Source organism: Brassica oleracea, chromosome C8 (genome assembly GCF_000695525.1).
Source record: "Brassica oleracea var. oleracea cultivar TO1000 chromosome C8, BOL, whole genome shotgun sequence".
Classification (NCBI taxonomy): Eukaryota; Viridiplantae; Streptophyta; class Magnoliopsida; order Brassicales; family Brassicaceae; genus Brassica; species Brassica oleracea.
In genome coordinates, this window is record NC_027755.1 from 3630613 (window position 1) to 3635750 (window position 5138).

Genomic DNA, 5138 nt, shown 5'->3' on the forward strand with positions numbered 1-5138 from the left:
GGATTAATTTCTTAATCCCTTGTGTGGATTTATATTAGTTCAGTTCATGGTCCCCTAGCATCTAGACAACTTAGCTGAAACGATTTATGTTTGAACCGAACTGAAGCTGCCTTGAACTTGCCTTAGTAGCTGTCCTGAATCTTGAACTGTGGGGTTCAACCGGACTGATTAATCTTTGTTCCAACCGTTCTGTTATTGGTACAGATGGTCAAGGATAGTGTTCGGATCAGCCGGATCCTTGTGGTGGTTTTAAATCGAGAATATTCCAGAAGTCGAGTGTGATTAACTTGAGCTCGAGTATAGTCTTCCTTAGTCAATCTCATGGATTTAAAGGTGAGTCTAGATAGATGATTAAAGAGTTATGAATTAGTTTTGCATGATTGAAAATGTAGATGATTGATAGGCTTTGTCTCTTGATCAATATTTAATTGGTGACGTGTTTACTTAGTGTAAACACTTAATAAATATTTATGAATGATCATAGAGGTTTATTTCCAACCTTAGTACTTGTTCTCAAGTACTGATACATATGTATACTCACTCTCCTGAAAGTTCCGCATTACCGTGAATTGTTCCTGCGATATGGAACAAGGTTACTAAGACACGATGATGGGGTCGCACCCTGGAGGCCGTGTAACTGCATGCAGCGTTAGATGTTCGATCTTGGAATATCTAATGGAGATGATGGTTATATTTATTTCCCCTCTAGGCTCGGTTAGCCTTGGTGGTTTTCCGGGTTTAGTCTATATATATATATTATAAGTATGAGTGAAGGGCGGGTGTCGTGGAGATGATGTTTAAGATAAGATTCACATCGATGGAATGATAGACCTTATATATGCATTCTTATTTGTTATGGAATATATTTCCACTGCATACAATTGGAGTTGATTGCTCGAAATATTACTAATATACGTTGGGGTGCGAGACTAGGCTCACTGAGTAAACTAGTAACTCATGACTCATTTGTGATGCAGGTAACCAGTAGACGGGAGACCTTACTCTAGGACAGAAAGGAACAGCATTAGCCAGCGGTAGTTTTATTATTCTTGCAAAGGCGTTTTGATATTTCTTATGTATAAGATTTGTTGACCGAAAACCTCGAGGTTATTTTATAACAAATTTGGTAAGATGCTTTTAAATGATATATAAAGAATGTTTTTAAAGTAAAGGTTCCATGTGATATTAGTCCTTGTCCGAACAAACTAAGTATCGAATATTTTTTTTTCGGGTTGAAAAGCCTGGAGTGATATTAAATAGGAGCGTTGGTGTTCTTTGGTTGTTGGTCTAAGGTGGTCGAGAGTATTCTAAGATCCTCGGATCGACCATCGAGGAACATCGACCGTGTCATTTTCGGTCATCTACGATCGGGGGTGTCACAAAGGTGGTAATAGAGCATGGTTATACGATGCTAGAATGGGACTTGTTTCAAATGTTTTTCGAGTCAAAATGAGTCGCAAGGATAACTAGGATATGCTGGCTGGTTCCTTCATTTTAGAATAGATAGGCATGGGTAGTTACCTAACAGTGATCTTTCATAGCAGAAGCACCGAGACAAGCTTGAACGGATTGACCTTACTTACAGATATTACTATCATCAGGCTCGAGTTTGCTACCCTCATGGTGGGGTTCACTACCGTCCTGCTAGGAGTCAGTAACCTCATGCCTTCCTGCCGTTCTTCTGAGTTTTAGTGGGGTATGCTAATACTTTAAAGAGATTTATGGGACAAAATTGATACATCGAATACATCTCTGGACTTGTGTGTTATCGATGTCAAGGTGGGTGTTGTTTGTGATCCGATTCAGTACGATTCAAATGCACATGATCACTCAGATGCATTTATTCTTCCGGCTTCTCATGTCTAACCAGCTCATGCTAAGACGTACAAGCACCAGAGCCATACAAGCATGATTTCTTAAGCATTTGTTTCAAGCTTAGCGTTGGGGGAAGAGATGGTTTGACAGTATTATAAGATGATGGAAGCACCAGAAGCATTCTGTTTGCAACGGAATATCATGAAGTTATAATGCAAAGAAGAAGAAGTTGGGACCATAAGATACTGAAGAAAGACTAAACCGCTTGAGGTATACTTTGGCTTGAGGCAGATTTGGGATGAAACACCCAGAGCAAAACATTGACGTGGCCAATGTTCAGAGAATTACATGAAGGATTTGGTAGCAAGCTATTTGGAGATGAACGCGATGAGTTGTTGGTCGAGAGTCAAGAATTACTCCAGAGAGGTGAGATCGAGTTGGACAGATCTCAAGAGTTCAAGAAGTAGAATTTTCTACACAAGATATGAGAGCGATTGAAGATTCAGTTTACGGAGTTGGTACAGTGGGATGTTTCCGCCAGGAGGTTCAGGTCGAGTTAATCATATACAACAATTTCAGCATCGAGATATGTGATCGAGTGAATTTCATTCATCGATTATGGTTTGGAGAATAAGCCAAAGATCAGACGGAAAATATTTGGGAACTTAGCCAAGAATTCTGGAGTAGATAAAAGACCATGGAGTCTCAGAGCTTCGAGGAGATGTTAGAGTATGACGCGAATACTAAAGAAGTTATTGCTGAAGAAGTTCACCAAATCCTGCAGACCGTTTAATTCCCAACCAGTGAAGATCGAAGATTATTTTCAATCAGTGGATTAAGTCGCTGGGATGATTTTGGGTGTACGTTTCATCAGATCAAGATCGAGGAGGCTGAGTTGTTATGCTGGTGACATGCCATGACAGTATAGTCGGGATCGTCCAAGTGCGAGAAATTCTTGATTATTTGCATCAATGCGCTTCAGTGATTCCCTTGTGAAGAGTAAGGATGATTATTTTACCCTTGCCCATGAAGTTACCCGGTTCCTTTACCTATACCTAGGGTACCAGTAGTTGGACTTGTTCACGCTTCCTTCCCATTAGTCTTGATCCAAGTGTTAGGCTATTTGGGTAGAGCCTACACTTTATAGTTGTCTGGACCATCAAAACCCCTGAAAGGTCCAATCACAGGTTTGCTTCTTATCCCATTGTGTGTTGTGTGAATTTTAAAAAATTTTATGAATGACTAAAAAAAAAAATGAATTGTGATCAAGGTGTCGTAAGAAACCTTGCCTATGGATGTAATTTTCTGCCCATATTGTGTTTTATTCGGGAACAACACATAGTTGTAGTTCCCGAGCACTGTCATAGTATTAGAAAGGATTCACTTTGGTGAATTCAAGTATCTGTTCTTATTTGTGGAAGTACTGGCTGCCATTTGAAGTGATGGTATGCCTTCCCCATTCTGTAGTACTTTCATTAGAGCGGTGTGTTTCTATCTAGACTGAGATTGGCTATTTAGTTACCGAGCTCAATTAGGATATTAAGGAAAGAAGTCTTTTGAAAAGGACCAGTTATTGTTGGCCTACAATGGTATTCTACCAAGTGTTCGAGTATCACTCAAATTAGTCTGGCGTGTTGAAGAACTTTTGGGAAAAGGTGAAGAAGTGTACTCTAGAAACTTGATCGTTTAAAAAGTAGAAGATGAAAAGGAGCAGAGTAGAAGACAGTCTGATAATCAGGGAAGATGAAGATGTGGTTAAGGCATTGAAAGGATGGTTGATATCTAAAAGAAACCTGTTCAGTATTCTTGTTGAACCTGGATTTGCTGCAATAGCCTAGGGATCTCACTAAGTGGTTGTTTCCGAGTTCTAGTAGTAGTTAGAAGATTATGAAGAGGATCTCAGATAGATCAGAAGTGTAAGGAATACAGTAAGTGAAATCATTCTTGGAATGGGTGAGTGTGTGTATTTGAGAGTAGCACCCCTGTTCTGAATCATGTTGGTGTGATTGATCGTGCATGTTCTTGTTTGATTGTTGCACGGTTAATCAAGTTAACATTGACCAGACTGGAGATGTTACCTTCACGTATGGCACATCACCTAACGTTTCATATTTCATGTTGTTGTTATGGGGGAAAGGCGGTTTGAAAAGGTTGAGAAGTGATAGTTACAGAGACAAGATTGTTAGAAAAAGTATGCAGACAGCAGTTGACAAGAGTTGTGCATTGTAAAGAATTTGGTTATCTTGAAAGTGGCTACTCAGAAAAGAAGGGGTCCGTTGGGGAATTAAGAAATTGGCAATCTGCTCTATTGATCTGTATAGAGTACTGAGTTTTTATCAGAGTTTGAAAGGTTATCTGTTGACAAGAACCTCTTTCAGATTTGAATGTAGAAATCTATAAGTAGATGTTGCCTAAGTATACATCAGACCCCGTATGATAGATCTAACCAGAAAGTTTGCAACCTAATCTAGCCTATCCTAAAGGTCCTATGTGGATAGGTGAGCATCGTATCAGAAGAGTGGACAATCGAGAAGTTTTGTAAGTTTCAGTATTTTGGAGGGATCAACCATGAGTTGTTTTGATATGAGCATATTAAGATAAGGTCAGAGCTAATATCCAGAACTCCTTTCAAAGACTGTTCAGTAAAGTGTGTACAGCTATGTTTTCAGAATTCGGGGACGAATTCTTTTGAGGGGGGAAGAATGTAATAACCCTCACGAGCAGATAGAATCTTGGTCGAGAAATTCTTTTAGATCAGTTTGAAGATTGGTCGATCAGAATTTAAATAAAAATCGACACGGTGAATTAATCTCTTGACGGGGCTGTCTTTTGGTCTAAAGACCATCTCTTGATGGTTCTGGTCGAGTGTTAATTATTATTATCGATTTTTATTCATGCTGGGCGAGTTTATTCAGAGCAGGACGAGATTCGAAGGATGAAAAATATTTAGTCGAAACAGTCGGAAAAATATAGACAAAACTCTTAAAATTATTTATGAACAGTCACATGCCTTGCACCTTCTAGCCTACTTGCTTCCTCAGTAATTAGGTCACATGACATGCACCTACTTGCTTACCTGCTTGCTCATTAGAAGTCACATGCTGGTCACAAGCTGTTTGCTTCAGCTGCTTGTATCTTTCTTCATGGAAGAGAAATGTTCAGCTGCTTGTGATGCTTGGTGTGCTGAAGCATGTAACCAGCTGTCTAACCTCATCTTTGTCTTTTGTGGGAGCAAACCCTCATCTGAAGCAATTCCTTATGATATAAAATACCCTCTTCTCTCCTCTGGACGTCCTGAAACAGATAGAAAACCAGAGAAAAGT